Source organism: Callithrix jacchus, chromosome 2, assembly GCF_049354715.1.
Source record: "Callithrix jacchus isolate 240 chromosome 2, calJac240_pri, whole genome shotgun sequence".
NCBI lineage: Eukaryota > Metazoa > Chordata > Mammalia > Primates > Cebidae > Callithrix > Callithrix jacchus.
This window is the reverse complement of record NC_133503.1, coordinates 112,935,456-112,953,307: the sequence shown is the minus strand read 5'-3', so window position 1 is coordinate 112,953,307 and position 17,852 is coordinate 112,935,456. Positions and strand designations below refer to the sequence as shown.

The following is a 17,852-nucleotide window of genomic DNA, read 5'->3' as shown; positions in this document are numbered from 1 at the left end:
TTTAGCTGAGAAAACTGAGATGGCTTTGTGTTTTTTCCATATGTGGTCTTTCATTCTCCAGGTGGTTAGACCAGGCTTCCTCACATAGGGCAACAATGTTTCAAGAGTGATGTTGCACTGGCAAAAACAAATCCCATGAGGGAGGAGATATTGCAAGAATGTGGTTACAGGAAGGTGTAATTCACTGGATTCCATTTTGGTAGCCATCTTCCACAGTCCAGCTTTTGGCTTTAGTGATTCATGTCTTTTCCATACACAGAACACACTCATCACCTCTGAAACACTGATGGCTTTATCCACTCATAGTGTCAATTAGGGAGTTTATAATCTAATAAACAGAATCAGGTTTGGATATGGATGAGGTATTTTGGGCGGAGCTCTTTCTATATAAATCCTCATGACTTACAAAAACAAGCTATTTGGCTTTCACATACTTAACATACAACAATGAATCAGGGAGCAGTGACAGCAATAGACACTCCCATTCAAAACAAGAAAGGAAGAGAAGAACATGGCAATCACTGGATCATAGCAAATCTAAATGCCAGACAGGCACAAGCCACACTGAAGGCAGGGAATGTTTCTTGATCAAGGCCTAGTTCTGTTCCTAGGAATCATTCTCTAAAACATTGTTTTCTGTGACTCTTGATTCTTAACTCTGAGAATTAAGTTCTGGCGTAGGAAATGTCTTTTTTTTAAAAAAAAAAAAAAAAGTAGTGACCTACATTTGCAGCTCAGTAGCTTTATCAATCTACTACCCTCAGTAAATTAGGGGAGACAATGGCTTCTTTTCCTTTTAAACTGTCTCTGTATTTTTCAATACAAACTGATAAATTCTCTTAGAAACTTTGTGATATTTCTGCAAGTCAGGTAGAGTTCACTTGATGCCCCCTAAAGCCACATTTACAATTATTTTTAAGGCAGACCTCTGTGGCTGCTGTGGGACAAAGCTTATAAGATTCTTAAAAACCTTTTTTTCTAGATAAAAGAGTCAACTAGGCACCCCTTCAATTGTCTTGAGGTCTTAACAAAGGGTCTTAACAGCCACAACATGGATTTGATAATTATTTTAAAGGCATTCTTTTTATGAGAATTCTCTACTGTCTGGAGATAATGTGAAATGTTTTGATTTTTTCAACCAAGCAACTCCTAGCTTCTTTACATATTGTTTACATTTCCCTTACAAAATAAAATTCCCCCTTTAACTCCTCTTTCTCTTTACTCTATCATATACAGCCAAAGAAGACAATTGACATTTTAAACTCTGCCTAGAATTCTCCTTAGCTGGATCCAAAAATTCATTACTGCATATTCATTCATTCATTACTCACATCCATTCATTAGTCATTCATTCATTCATGACTGCACATTCATTAGGCACATTCTATATCTCCAAAGACAGCAGAGAACAGTTTGTCATTGCTTCACTACTACGAAACATCTTTCTAGACTCTAATAGCAGGTTCCTCTCAACTCCTCCAGTGACTGTTCTTTGCCCAGTCTCAAAACCAATACCACAATTTTTAGGAGAGTGTTTTAGTAGCCATCCAATTTTGGTACTGTTTTACAAATCAATTTTCTATTCCTGACTTAAAGCAACAAAATAACCACATTGATTATTGCAATTCCATGGGTTAGGTGGGTGACTCCGCAATGTTATCCTGGGCTCTCTCATTCATTCATTCAGATTCATCAACAGCTAGATGGTCTGTTGGGAGCTCAGCTTGACTGGGCTGTTTGTGATGGCTGCTTTTCTTTCCATGTGGTCTTTGATCCTCTAGAAGTCTAGAATGGTGTTAGCAATACTCCTTGAGGAAAAGCCCCCTTGTGTACATGTGTTTCTCATTCTCCTAAGCAAGTCATATAACCAAGAATATGTGGGAGGGAAACCCCAACGATGTGAATACTGAGAAATGTGATTCATTGGAGTCTATTAGCATAACAATGTGCCACCTAATATGTCATCTTTTAAAAAATTAGTATCAAAATTCTGGGACATAGGAATCTTATAGTAGGTGCTAAAAAACTGAATTTAAATTTTTCAAAATGTAAGTACTGTTTCTTTGTATTACTCCAGAAAGAAATATTTTTTGCTATCAATTTATATTTCCTGTCAGAAAGTTGAACAAATTTTGGTTTAAGATACTAATCATTTCCAAAAGAGTACTTTAAAATGGCAAACAGATTTCAATTTACTTTTTAGGATGTTTCTTTCTGTTTTCAAATTTCCTCCTCTAATACTGGTACTTACAAGCTCTGTTAAGAGTATCTAACATACCACTCTGGTGATTGCTGCACTTCAACTTTGTCCCCTGGATTATGTAAGAAGGAGGACAGTTCTTGCAAAAATTTTCTTAATATATTTAAGCCTCATTTGCCTCTTCTGTAGAGTGAGGACAAGAGTATCTATCTCCTGGGATTACTGTTAAAATTAAAATTAGTGCTTTTAAATGTTTAACATAGTGTATAATTCAGAGCGGACGCTCATTAAATGGAAATGATATTAAGAGTTAGCAGAAAGAGGCCTCGTGTCTGGCCTAGTCCAGAGAGCCGCAGACCCCCAGCTGAGGAACCATGGCTGCAGTTCGAGGCCGGGCGCCGGGCTGGGGACTCATGAGAATGTGGTGTGGAGCTGACAGCGGCAAAGGTAGGAGCCCCACGGGGTCCTGAGACTGAGGAACTGCCTCTTGCCTCACGAGGCCGGTAAGGACAAATAGATTATGATGCTGATCCCCGCCCACCACTTCAGAGATTCTGAGTGAAAACCAGAGTACCCACAGCTGGAGACGCCTGTCCTACCTCCCTACCGTGGTCCTGTGGGAACCATGTGCTTATCCATGAGGGCTGTGGCATCGCTTGTGTCATCGTCACCTGGTTTCTGGTCCCCTATGCGGAGTTTGTGGTCCTCTTTTTCATGCTGATTCCATGCCGAGACTCTAGACACAGTATCATCAATGGAATTGTGTTCAACCTGCTGTTTCTTGGCCCTGGCTTCCCACTGCCGGGCCATGCTGATCCTAGGGCAGCGCCCAGATAAAATGCCACTCAATAGTTCATCCAGAGTTTACAGATGAAGCCGGGCACGTGGTGTCCTAGTGTCCCAGTGCTGCAGCATGGAGCCTGACCGAGCTCACGGCTGCAGTGTTTGTAAGGGGTGTACTCGCGGGGTGGACCCCCACTGTCCCCGGTCAACAGCTGTGTCGATGAGAACAAGCAGCAGTGGGTCGTCCTGTTTGCCATGTGCGTAGCTCTCATTTCCTCGTATGCCCACAACGTGGCGGATTCCACTTCCTGCATTGCGGTGAAGATTGCTCAAATCTCCCAAAACCTGTGAACTGAGCAGGGGAGGAGGGGCAGACGCCCGTATCTCTCCTCGGGTAAAAATGCAGCCCTTTTAAGTCAGTTTGACAGAGTGTAGCTTCTTCTTTCCACCCACCACGGTGGTCTTCCTCATCCCGCTGTGCTTTAAGGGGGCTGCTCTTCCTCATTTTCACATCAGTAATGTTTGGGACGCAGGTGCACTCCTTCTGCACGGATGAAATGGCTATAGGACAATTGAAAAAGGAAGAGAGAAGATGGGCTAAGAAACCAGAATGGATGAACATGACAGCTGTTTTTGGCCACCCCTTCTCTCTAGACAGATGGAGACTTTTGCCATGTCAGTCCAAGGGAAGGCAGGCCCGTACCATCATGCGGTCTAAAGGACCCAGACCAGAGTGGCCACTCATACACAAGCCACATCACAGTACTACTGTCCCACCTGTTTCCAGAAATGGCTAAATTGGAAAAGCAAAAACAACTACTCTTAAACCTTTTTAAAAAATGTCTCAAGTAAAATGGCACATCATTGCAGAAAAAAAAAAGTACCCACATTTTATTTTTTAAACATCATCCTGTCAAAGTTTTGGGTGACCAAAGCTGCTCTTTCTTTTCCTTTTAAAATCACTCTTCTGGCCTCTGGTTTCCTCTCTGCTGCCTGTCTGGCATGACTAATGTAGAAGGTGCTGTCTCCAGTCTGTGCCCACTTCTACCAACTGAATGAAGCTTAATACTGTCTGTAGATGGAACAGTCTAGACACCTGGCAGGGCATGCACAGGAAAGCCAGGAGGGCCCTGACTTCCCACTGCCCAGGAGGCCATGGCTGGCAGGCACCCCAGTGAGACTTAAAACTTCACCAAAGATGGATGCTTACCTTTTGAGGCCTGAGAAGGGCAGGATCAGGGCTGAAGCTTTCAGAAGGGACCCTTGGCACAACCACTTCATCCTCCAGGTGGACATGGTTTGCCTCCTAATTAGAAAATCAATTGCCTGCCTGTACTTTATGGGCTTGGGGTATGAAGAATAATAATTTTGGAGGTGGGGGGGAGATGAAACAGGTTTTATTTGTATTCTGAATCAGCTTTTATATTCCTTCTGATTATTTGGAAGAGTGTGAAGGAAAGACGTTTTTCCGATTCAAAATGTCTTATATAGGCAAAAGACAAAAAACATTACATAATTTCAGGCAAGCTGTTTTCCTTTGTTACATTTACTTCCTCTCTTACCACTCTATCTTCCGCTTTTCCCCAGCAAGACATTAGTTAAGCAGTGTTAATTCTGAGTGCAACAGGCACCAGTACGCAACACATACAGCACTACCATCCACCCATATTCTTCAATTGATAAATCTCTAAAGTGGATTCACTTTCTGGTATGAAACACCCATTAATGTGTATGTGCCATGTCTTACCTGTATTTTAACCTGCAAGGCTATTGTCCAGGCCTGGAGCTGACCATGATGCTGGGGTGACATTATACCTCCAAACCTTTCTAAGTTGACAGATGGGCCATCCTTTTGGCTGGAATTGGTAGATACATCTAAGCCTGTGGAAGTCAACAGAATAGGGTTTCCATTTGGAATGCAGGCACTTTTTGTGTGTCTCCTTTGAAGGAGGTGGTAATGGTGGGGAGAGGTGAGGAGGCAGGGAACTCCCTCCAAGTGCAAAAAGAACAAATCTGACCACTGATCATTTAGGAATTCTTGCACATTGATTTGTTGTTTTTTTTAAAGTGATTGCCACAACTCCCCCTTTTTTGCTTATTCTGGGGGTGGGTGGTGGATACGGTTTATTCAATTCTGTCCTGGGTAGGGAGAAAGTTAATCTAGCCATGTGGTTTTCCAGAAAAGTAAGTGGAAATGTGCTGCCTCCTTTCTATTGTCAGTGCTTCACATGGAAACAAAATGGAATAAAATTTTCCAAAAAAAAAAAAAACCCCACAAAAAGCATAAAGAGAATGTAATACTGACTGGTGAACACCAACTTTTAGTCTAGAAGAGAGTTTCAAGGGCTTTAGTTGGGTTCTTAGAAGAGGTAGAATTTGATTGAGGTCTTAAATGAACTCCACAATATGGTGAACATGAAGAAGTCAAAGTCAAGATGTTGATTTTTGATAGAGTCAAGATATACGGTCCTAAATTGAATAGTTTCCTGACATTTGAAATCTGTTTACTATATATGAACTTCTGCTGTTGTGGCACTAATATGGAAAATTCACGGATATAGTAGACATTTGTCAATTTTTCCTGACCAGCACGAGTTCACATTTCTGCTAGTACGGACATCATGTATTGCTTTAAGTAATATTTCTCTCTCGATCTAGTCTTTCTTAGCATTGTCAGTCAAGGCTGAGGATGTTTTCCAAGCTAACTCAACCTAAAGACCTGAATCAATCTCTTTTTCTTCCCTCTTCTTTGAATTCTCTCTGTCTCTCCCCCAATCTCTATTCATCTCTTCCCTTATTAATTTTCTAAAATTTGAATTAATTTGATTATTGTGAGAAGGAATAGACAATAGTTTGCTTGTTTTTGAACTTTACATAAGTTTAGGAGCAGCAAGAAAATTATTTTCACCAAGTCCTAACTGAGTGGATTCTAATTAGGAAAGGACACATTAAAGGTTTCATAGTACTGATAACGTTCTGTTTATCTGAGCAGCTGTCATACGGTATTTGCTTCATAATTATTTGTTAAATTATATATTTGTGACATGCCTATTTTGCATATATATTTTATGTCATCCTTTTAATATAGGATTGGAACTCCATTTTTTTTCCTGATTACAGCATTTTGAAGAAACTATTCATCAGTTTCTGTGATGTAGATCCTGGAGGAGTTCTCCAGATCCTTGTTGGTTTCCATTCTAAGACTTGTCATTCTGATTTCCTTAGGTGTGATCATCACATCTATTCTAGTTAATTTATTTTATGTTGTCTGATTTACTCTAAGTGAATTTCTGTTACTTGCAATCTAAAAACTTTAAGTGATTCAATGAACAAGAAAAATTGAATAAAATAATTTGTCTTAACAGACAGCAAATATTTTCAGTTGCCAGAAGGAGTTTAAGTCGTGGAAGCCCACATGAAATTCAGAAGGAGTTCAGCTGAAAATTCTAATTTCTAAAACATTTTTTTCTAACTTCCCTCACTACAGTGTACAACTAATTAATTCCTCATCTATGCCTTCAGAATGCTTGAATTCTTTCAGGACTGTGGGCTCTATGAAGATATAGAGGAAACATATTTTTTAGGATCAAAGACAGGAATGTGCTTATATTAGGATTATTTAATTATCTGTATTTTCTTTTTTCTAGATTTTTACCCCTTTGAGAGCAAAAAGCCCCAATTCATACTATTTTTGTGTATGTAATAGATATTTCAGTGTTTGGCACCATTAGCAGATCAGTAACTATTTTTAAAATTGATTTGTTGAATTGGTATGTTTCCCAGAGTTCCTTGTAAAAGATCCATATCTCTGCAGAATGTTTACTTTGTAAATATTTATAGAAACAATTCAGCAATAGGTTTTATAGCCACCCAAGACATAGTTAATAGCTTTTTTAAAAAATAGGGCGATTAAAATTAGGAGGGCTTGCATGACTGAGATTTCATAATTTATGTCCATATTCTCCTTTAGCACATTTGTTTTTTACTCCTGACATAGAATAATAACTCAACAAGGATAGCTGTGATAAACCAATATTACAAACTACTTTACATATGTTTGGAGCCAGTAGGTTAATACTGAGCTCCGAGAGGTTGAATGGCAAAGTACTAGGGTCCGAAACTCTCATTCTATTCTTGGCCAAATAGAATTTTTATTACCCCATCACTGTTCTTATGAATATCATAATTGCAATAACCTATAACCCTGGGGTTTCTAAGGAAATCTTTGTCTATGAAATGACTTCAGGCTTTGTGGGGGTTGTGAGTAGATGACAAAGTAAGCTTTTCACTCCTCTTATTACTTATATCTACTTTGGTTGCCCAGTGCTCTTTAATGAGTTTGAAAGCAAAATAAAATATTTTTTGAGGATCCCTTATGTTTTTTCAGGTAGAATTCAATGTCTAATCGTGCTTGTCCTAATTTAATTAACACAGATAGAACATTAAGTTAATCAGGTTAAACCCATGAGTTCAATTGCCAAATACAATAGACTAGGCAGCAAATTTAGAAAAAAAAATCAATGCTTTAAGACTAATAGCAAAACACCAGACCTAAAGAAAAGTAACGCTTAATTTGGAATTTTATTTCTTCCACAAACTTTCATGTAATCTTGAGTATATTAATTAACCTTTTGAGATTAGAGAGTAAAAATCAATTAGTATTGTCCCAGTACAGTGGCTCATGCCTATAATTCTAGCAGCTTTGGAGGCCCAGGTGGGAGAGTCATTGGACCCCAGGAGCTCAAGTCCAGTCTGGGCAACATAGCAAGACTCTGTCTCTTAAAATCTTTTTTAAGTTAGGTGGGCATGGTGGCTTGTGCCTGTAGTCCCAGCTACTTGGAAGGCTGAGGTGGAAGGATTGCCTGAGCACAGGCGGATTGAGGCTGCAGTGAACTGTGAACACGCCCCTGCACTCCAGCCTGGGTGACAGAGCAAGAACCTGACTCAAATAAATAAATTAAGTTAAATTAAATAAAAAATAGGGTTAATGCATCTGAATTAATTCTTAGATATGTTGAGAAAATCAACTAATAATGTGTATAAAATTAATTTTTAAACTATTAAATATAATGAACTCATTTAACATATGTTTTATAATTATTGGGACATTAAATATTTGGATAGCTTATCATAAAATGTGCCACTATTATAAAAATCTCTGCATAGTACAATCTATCTGCCTATTTTACTCATGAATGATAAAACATTCCTAATTTAGTATAAAATTTACTGAGAACTTCAAGAATTTTGAATAAGCAATACTTCTAAATATATTATCCTATTTGTATTATTTATGATCAAGTATAACATGGTAATCAAACAAGCTCAGAGCCTATTCTTGAAGCTAGGCTTAGAGAAATGAATAACAAGTGGGTTTTGTAGCTTATAACTGGGCTTTGAAGAAAATATGTCTACCAGCTTTTTAATAACTTGGTGTTGATCCACCAACATATTTTACTATATTTTTGGAGGAATTTTAATGCAACAGTAAAGTACAAATAATATGACAAGTACATATATTCTAATTATCTATACACAGCTGCTATTATCAATTTCTGAAATTATTACAAGTCAAACACCACCTAGGTCAGCAAATAGAACTGCTTGCAACCCCAGAAGCCCCTTTATAATTTCCATTCCATTCTAGATAGTTACAGAGTAACTATGTTTCATAAGAACTAGATAGTTTTTATAGAAAGGTTCAGAAAGGTGCCATCATTGCTGCTCCCATCTTTCCAGATAGCTATTGTCATCTTGCCATCTTCTCACTAGTCTTTATCTTCTTTCCATTCAAAATGAAGTACTGTAGATGTAGCCAATGCCACTTTTTATTTGCATTTTTTATTTCATTACTCTTTCCTGTCTTCCCAGGAAAAGCCATCATTTTCAATATTTTTAATTGTAAAAGCACAATTAGATAATGTATAGTTTTGCTATACATGAGCATTTTAAATTTTGTATAATTGGCATATGATACACATGGTTCTGTATTTTGCTTTATTAACTTAAAAATTAGGTTTTGAGATCTAAATTCTCTTTTACAATATTCAGTATTCCTTCAAATGAACACATAAGATTTTCTTTGTCTATTCCCCTACTGCACCGTGACAAACGATGCTGTGATTCATATTCTCATACTTGTCCTCTTGTGCAAACACAGAAGAATCTAATATGAGTACTTAAAAATTGAACTGTTGGGTTTGCTTTACACAATGGTCAATTAATACTTTCTCCAGCATAACTGTACCAATTTATACTCCTATCAGCAGTTCAAAAGTTTCAATTGCTTTATATCCTCACCAAGAGATACTATTATACTTTCAAATTTTTGCCAATCTAGTGGATAAAACTTGTAGTATTAATTTAAAAATTTTAATTTCTCTGATTGTTTATGAGACCAAAATTCTCTTTAAAAAGTCTTCTAGAATGTCTATGTTTAGAACAAGAGACAAAAGGATTTTGCTCATGGACCAAAATTCTCTTTAAAAAGTTTTCTAGGCCAGGCCAGCTCTTTGGGAGGCTGAGGTGGGCCGATCACAAGGTCAGGAGATCAAGACCATCCTGGCCAACATGGTGAAACCCTACCTCTACTAAAAATACAAAAATTAGCTGGATGTGATGGTGTGTGCCTATAATCCCAGCTACTCTGGAGGATGAGGCAGGAGAATCGCTTGAACCCAGCAGGCAGAGGTTGCTGTGAGCCAAGATCTTGCCACTAAACTCCAGGCTGAAGACAGAGAGGGACTCTGTCTTAAAAAAAAAAAAAAAAAAAGAGTCTTCTAGAATATCTATGCTTAGAACAAGAGACAAAGGATTGTATTTTCTCAGTCTTTCATTTGACATCAATGACTCTATTATGTATTTATTTCTTCAAATTTGAATAAGTTTCCATTACCTAATAACTTCATATAGCTTGGGGCTGATTTAGTCAGCTTATTGAATAATAGTTTAGAATTTGAGATTAAGATATATTAGAGCATTAGTGAAAATTGTTTGTGAATAAAAGTTTGTTTAAAATTAATTATTCTTTTTTATGCAGGTAATACAGAAAATTTGGCAAATATAAGTAAGCATAATGAAAAGATAAAAATAGTACACAGTTCCATCAAATAGAGAAAAACACTGTTGACACATTTTCAAGTTGGGCATTTTGCTTTTCTTCCCTGCTCTCCTCTTTTTCCTTTTGCATTTCTTTCCTCTTACATTCCTTTCTCTTCTTATTTTTCATTTCATTCCTTCCTTTCTCTTAACTATCCTGTTCCTAGTTCAACTTTTGAATTTAAGATGCTGAGGATTTAATTATTCAGATTCCTCAGTTCATGCCATCTCACATCATTGGACAAGGGAATAGCCATACATTATCATTCTTTCTTTCTTTCTTTCTTTTTTTTTTTTTTTTGTTTGAATTACTCTTTACAGGTAACAATTGCAGTATATTCCAGCTGTATGTTATTTATTTGTTTATGTCTCAAAAAAACCCCACAATGCTTTATGTACATATGCACAGTGTTTCTTAATTTTGTCACTCAGCATTCTGTTATCTATTCAAATTGCAATGGTATATGATTCTGTATTATGTATATAATATTCCAGGGAATTATTTTTACCTCATCTGCTTATAAATTAGCAGAGACGGAAACCAGGTATTTTCCCCCAGTTCCCAGGTAGGTCAGTTTGTAGCAATAAACGTATTTGTCAGCTAATTCCAGTACTTCAATATTTGGACCATCCAGTTCTGCTTTATTGTTGAATTTTTCTCTTGATCAGGGGTCCCATTGTCTTGTCACTTTGCATTTCTAGTAAATTTTTATTTCATACTTAACGTTGTATGTAAAAGAACATCGGAGACTTTGGATGATGTTTTTTTTTTTCCCTCCAGGGGAAGAAGGACGGTTTATCTAGTTACTCTGTTTTTGTGAAGAGATATCAAAATACTTAAAAACTTGCCATCATTGCTGCTGCCATGTTTCCAGATAGCTATTATCATCTTGTCATTTTCTCCACTTGTCTTTTTTTCTTTCTGTTTATCTTTCTTTCTTTTCTGTTCACTCTATCTGTTAGCCAGACATGATGAGAGGCTAGCTACCTTGATTCAAAAGTCCTTTAGATGAGTAAGAGCTAGGTTGTAGTTTAGAGAAACAGCACATGTCTGGTTTGTAGAAAATACCAAGAGATGGTAAAACTCTGCCTCTACAGTTCTGACAGACTGCAAAATTCAGTTATTTTATTTACAGGTTTTGAAATTAGTCTGTTAGCCTCCTACTCTATATAACACCAATATTTGCAAATATCTAGAGGATAGTGAGTCAGCTTTGAAAATACCACCTCCCTCTTGGATAGGTTTTGTCTCCTAATTACCATGAAACTGTGAAAGATTTAATGATCTCTTTTAGAAGTTTCTGGTCCAGCTTCCTAGTCTCCTTTAACTATCCCAAAACACTGCAAATACCCTGTGAGGGAAACAGACATATATTTGGGGTTCTTCTAGATTTTAATACATTATCCTAAGCCAAACAATATCAAAAGCTTCAGTGATTTGTTTTTTCTCTAATAAAGCCACTCTGTCCTCAGTCTACATCCAGGTTCACAAACATCTTAGGGAAGAAATTGAACTAATCTGAGAAGCGCATTTTCCTTGTTGCTTCTGCAGCAATCTGATTTTTTCCAAATATTTTTTAAAATTTATTTTATTATTTCTAATTATTGCAGCAGTGGCATTCGCTTCTCACAGCTTTTGTTATAAAAAAACAGAAATCCCTTGCCATTTCTTCCAATGTAAATACACTCTCCCATGTGTTATCAGCCTATTTATTGGGTAGAAATGCTTAATTAAATTCATCAAAATTTTATCTTGTGGTTTATACCTTTGTAGTATTGTTTAAGAAATTCATTTCTTCTATAAACTTCAGGGTTTTTTTTTTTGTATTTTACATTAAGGTTTTTATCCAGAGTTCACCATTGTAAATTATGAGTTCAGTTTTACTGCTCTCGATATAATATTCCAATTTGCCCAACATAATTACATAAAATAGTCTATATTTGCTCTGTTGATTTGTAGGACTACTTTTATCCAGTCCTCATTACCCATAAATGCGTAGGGTTTATATTTGGTTCTCTTGATTTATGGATCTATTCTTTTACTTAGACTATATTGTTTTAACACTACTGTTTCAGTTTGTTTTATACCTGGTCCCCTTTTTCCTACTTTTTTCCAGAATTTATCCTTAGATATTCATGAATGATTATACTTTCATGGAAATTTTAGAGTAAACCTATTAAGTTATTTTACAAGACAATTAGAATTATGACTGGAGTAATTGTATTAATTAATTTGGAGAAAATCCAATTTTTATAATAGCTATTTTTATCTAACACCACAAATTCTCTCCATTGACCCTCCTTTATACCCTTAAGAAAGATTTTAGTATTTTTGACATTGAGATGATCGCTAGATACTTTTAGTGATTGTTACTATTACAAATTTTAGTTTCTGTTACTACTAATAAAATGCTACTTGTGTTTTTTATTATATTTTGTATCTGGCTATTTTTGATGTAGAGGAATTCAATTTATATTTAATGTTTAGTTTGATTTCAGCAAACATGCTAAAATTTCTTATTTTTACTAATGGTGTTTGTATTTATTCTGCTGATTTTTCTATCTATATGAAGTCCTTATAAATCTTCTTTCTTTTAAAATACATTTAAAACTCTGATAAATAACATGCTGATAACGGATGCCCTTGGTAATTTTTAATTGTAGAGGGCTTTCATACACATCTTCTCCATTATGTTTAAATTTTATTTTATTTCTTGGAATTATAGTATTTTTCAAATTGAGGAGATTCTCTTTTATTCAGAGTTTGCTGAGTTTTTGTCCTAAATAAGTGTTGAACTTAGACAATTGTTTTTGTATGTGTTATTCCAATTTTTAGCATATGTGCTGCTCAAGCGAGCATGTTTTTTGTATGTGTCTATTGAGATAATGATATAATTTTTATCCTTTAGCTTACTAATGTGCTGAATATCATTAATAAATGTTCTGATATTGGTTCACAAACTGAGCATGATTTATTGTTTCTAAATACATTTATTTTAGAATTTTTTCATCCGTATTTAGTGAAATAATCCTACAATTGCTTTTGTGTGTTGTCTTTATCTGGTTTTGGATAATTGCACTAGCTTCATTAAATCAGCTGGGCATTGTTCATCTTTCACTATATTCTGAAACAACTTTTATTAGATAGAAATTGGGTATCTGTTGAATGATTCATAACATCAATAACAACCTCAGTAAATATTATTTTACATTTTCCTTCTACTGTGTTTATATATATATATATACGAATTTGTTTTTATATATACATGAGTTTGTTTCTTTCAACAGTATACCAAAAATATGTTATTAATTAATTCATCTTTTGGTCTTTAAATTTTTTTACATCTAAATTTTTGGTGATAAAAATATACATTTTAGCCAGGCACAGTGGCTCACACCTGTAATTCCAGCACTTTGGGAGGCCGAGGTGGGCAGATCATGAGGTCAAGAGATAGAGACCATCCTGGCCAACATGGTGAAACCCCATCTCTACTAAAAATACAAAAGTTAGCTGCATGTGGTGGCACGTGCCTGTAGTCCCAGCTACTCGGGAGACTGAGGCAGGAGAATTGCTTGAACTTGGGAGGCGGAGGTTGCAGTGAGCTGAGATTGCACCACTGCACTCCAGCCTAGCAACTGGTGATGGAGTAAGACTGTCTCAAAAAAAGAAGAAAAGAAAAGAAATATACATTTTAGTTGTATAACAATGTTTGACATACACTGTGAAATGATTACCACATTCCAAGTGACTAACGTATTTATCGCCTCTACATGGTCACCATTCTTATACCCTTGGCAAACATCACTCCATTCTTCACTTCCTGGAGTCCCTAGCAACCACCATTCTACTCTCTGCTTCTATGAGTTTATCCATTCTTCTGTCTAATATTACTTATTTGATCATTTCTCTTTTTACTTGTCTTGTCAGAGATCTAACTTATTAATTTTTTTAAAGATCTTTTGGCTTTGTTAATTTTCTATTATTATTTTCAACGTTATGTCTTTTTGTTTTTTTCTTTCAAACTCCTTGAGTCTAATGATTATCATCATTTTTATTTTCAACCATTTGTTGTCAGATAAGTTACTGTAGTTTTAAACCCCTGTAATATTAGATTAAGTAATGTGCTATGCACATTGCAATTCTAATTACACAATTAATTTGTCTGTAAATGTTTCCAAGGACAGGTCTCACTGCTGGGATTTGATTTTGATAGTCTTTTATAATAACAATGTTTTAATCTGGTTGGATATGAACAGTTTTTGAGTAAGCATTTTAAAATATGTTTTTAACTCAGGAATTGAAAGCCATGCAAATGAAGAACAAGAAAACAATAATACAAATTAATCAATTTTTAGCAAAATCTGTTGAGACAAGGTCTCTGGCCAAAGGTCTCCTTTTGACTGAACCATCTGACCTTAATGTCTGAGTTCAGCGAGTCACATCATTGACAGGAATATAACAGGAAATAAATTTGTACAATATCTGTTTTCCTCCTTAGACAAATTTGTCTATTTGGATCCCATCTTTTATAGCTGTTTTCCCTATTGTTTTCTAAACTTTAAACTTTCCTGGTTCTCCTCATTTCTCTAGCCTCAGCAACATTGCATGGTGACATAAAGAACTGCCTGGACTTCTTGATCTGCTTATTTGCATGAGTACCTAATCCCAGATATCATGATGGATGCACATACAATATTAGATTCGCCTTACAGTAAGCACGTGATCAGAATGTATAAGGTATACATTATATAACTATACTACATGGTCAGAAACTTTGTTCTGTTTTTCACTGTGCTAAAAACAAAACAAAATAAAACAAAAAAAACCTCTTATCAGTGTTGAAGAAACATTATTTTAGTGTAATTTTTATTTACTATTTTAGTGCACTTCTTGTAGATGCAAAGATATTGTCATATGCTTTGTATACATCCACTATTTTTGTGTATGTCATCGGGTATAGAGTTGCAGGTAAAGCTTTGGGTTTGAGAGATGGAGTTGAAATCAGAGCTGCATGTCTGTGGCTATCCTGCATGCCCCTTCTACAGATGTTTAAAGATGCCATTTGAGAATGCTGTTTCCCTTATACCTGCCTGGCTTTCTCCTTGTTTCTTTAAAGAGTATATAGCATTTTTTCTGTTTTTATAGTGCTTAGTGGTGTTTTTAAGTATTTTTCCCAAATCATTTTATGAATTACTTTTATTTGCCACCTAGATAATAAACTATGAAATCTTTACAATGCCCAGGAAAATGCTAGCCAAGAGTGGGTGCTTATACATCCTTGTAGAGTAGTGAAGATAAATACTAATAAAATAGTCTTAGCTGGTATGATAGAAATATGTCAGAATTTCTGTTAGTAAGATTTAGTTGTCAAATTTTGGACAGCCTGGGACTTTTCAGTCATTGCGTCATTAAGAGCTGAGAATGCTCTAAGAAAGCAAGCGGTCAGAGCTGAACAGCTGGCTGGCTTGTCCCTCAAGGTGCAACTGCAGTCCTCTGTAGCTCCTACACACAGACCTAGCAGAACCTTTGTATAAACCCACCCAGCATGTATGTCTTTTAATTAGTTTTTATAAAAGCCCCTTTTGAGTTTCACTTAGGTAGGGTAGTATTTTGGGGCACTAGCGCCAAGTGTTTTTTTTTTTCCAGTAAAATTTTAAATGCTACATTTTAGATATCCTGTATTTCATGAACTAGAAAAGCACCCATTTCTCTGGGTGGAAAACAAAGTTTGGCAGGTAAAATGTGCCAAAATTAAAGAGTCAAGGCTTTTCCTCCAATAAGCATGCACATTCACCATAAACTGCTTCCTTTAGAAATATTAATTTATATTTTAATAGACAGATACAAAGTGTATATAGGTATTGTGTGTATGTTGTTTTGAAATATGTATATATTGTGGAATGGCTAAATAGGGCTAATTAATATATTTATTACCTTACATACCGTTTTTTTGTGTCAGAAACATTTAAAATCTACTCAGCAGTTTACAATAATATAATACATTGTTATTAACTGTAGTCACTATGTTGCACAAAAGATCTAAACTGTGTTTAGCAGTTTACTCACTCAGTAATCATGCATTTAGGGAGTTACATGTCAGAACCTAAGTTAGACATTCACATCTTGGGCTTTGCTGGTTAAGAATAGCAGAGTTTGTAAGGTAGGTACAACAGCCTAGACATAAGAAAAAAGAAGCCAAAATGAATGCGTTGGAAAGAAATGGCTATATTATTTTTTTCATCTCCAAATTTCACAAAATAAAGATTGAAGAAAACTGAGAAATTTAATTGAGTCCTTCCTAGAATGATCAATTTTGAGCACTTCCAAGAAGAGAAGCCATTATAGGTAATATATTTTCTTTTTTATTTTATATTACTTGCATTTAAAGAAGACTAGAGAAGAGGTCCAATGTCCATGTGTGCTGTAGGGGGCTCATTGATGCCACAGAAAGGAAAATGTGCCTTGATATTAATAGTGCTAGCCCCTAAGTTAGTACTTCCCTTGGGGATGACACTGTGCTTAATCTAAAGAGTTCAATATCCAAAGAACTCAGTGAGATTTTATCTCATATTAGTGCTAATAGCAAAAGCAACTTCCAGGCTGGAGGAGCCAATCTCACATTAAACCACAGAACCCAGAGTTCTTAAGCCCTACTACCCTCTATTCTTATTATGGACTTCCGTCACTGTCTGGCCTTCAGAGTCTCAGGTTGCTGCTTCAGACACAAAGCCATAGACTTGAGCATACATGTGGGTTTGGAGTAGAATGAAAACAGAGAGTGAAATTCTACTGTGGCTAGCGGTAAGGTTTCCTAACAAAGGAAGGGGATGATACGACTACAGAAACTCCTAGAAGAAGGCTCATGGATAAGGAATCCTCAGCCCTCAGGTTAAAGAGGAGAGATTAATATCCAGAAAATTTCTATAAAAAAACTAACCAGCTCCTTAAAAGCTTTCACTTTTTGACTCTAAGAAAAGTAAAAATTAATAGGAACTTTACATTTTCCTTTCTACTTATAACAGTGATGGGTATTATTGCATATATTTAACGTACACATATACTCATAGCAGTACACTTAATTGTTTTAAGAAAACTGAAGAGACTCGTTGAGACCTCTAAGTGAAGTCTGCTTTATCCCACCACCATCAGAAGAAAATCATCATCCCATTTAGAGGATTTGGCATTTCTTTTGGTAAATGAGCAGTCAGCACTGACAGTGAGAGGAAAGTACTGATGAAGCTGAGGAGGGATCTTCCTCAACCATTTACTTAGTTTTTTCCCCCGCAATGTGGCTGGCCTTTGAAATGAGGAGAGGGGGGATATCTAGGCTATAAATGAAGAACATTAATACATTATTACATCACATACCACATAATTCAGAATCATTCATTAAGAACAATTAATTTTATAAATTGAGACAGTGGGAGATCTTCAAATAGTATTACAAAGGGCATAATTTTAAAGGAAATAGTTTTAAGAACACAGATGGTTAAGTATTGGCATAGGCAATTCCTTTCCTCTGGATGTCTTTTAAAAATATAAATTTCTACTTGTATGGAATGGTTTATGATTGAACACAAAAACTGAAAATATGATGGATAAGAAAACTTTTAAGGTTTTATTCTGCTATGTGATCAGATTTTTGTTTTAGGAAGTTCATTCTGGTGATAACAGAGTCAGGTACAATTATATTCCAGTAGCAAGATTACATATGGTGCTATATAAGTTATATATGACACAATATAAATTAAAATTATATGTCTAAGGACC

General features: G+C 35.8%; 1 pseudogene; it reads left to right on the top strand.

The window, feature by feature from the left end:
- The first annotated feature begins 2,720 nt into the window (after positions 1 to 2,720).
- On the top strand, positions 2,721 to 3,858 carry LOC100390457 (palmitoyltransferase ZDHHC3-like; annotated as a pseudogene).
- The last annotated feature ends 13,994 nt before the right edge of the window (positions 3,859 to 17,852 follow it).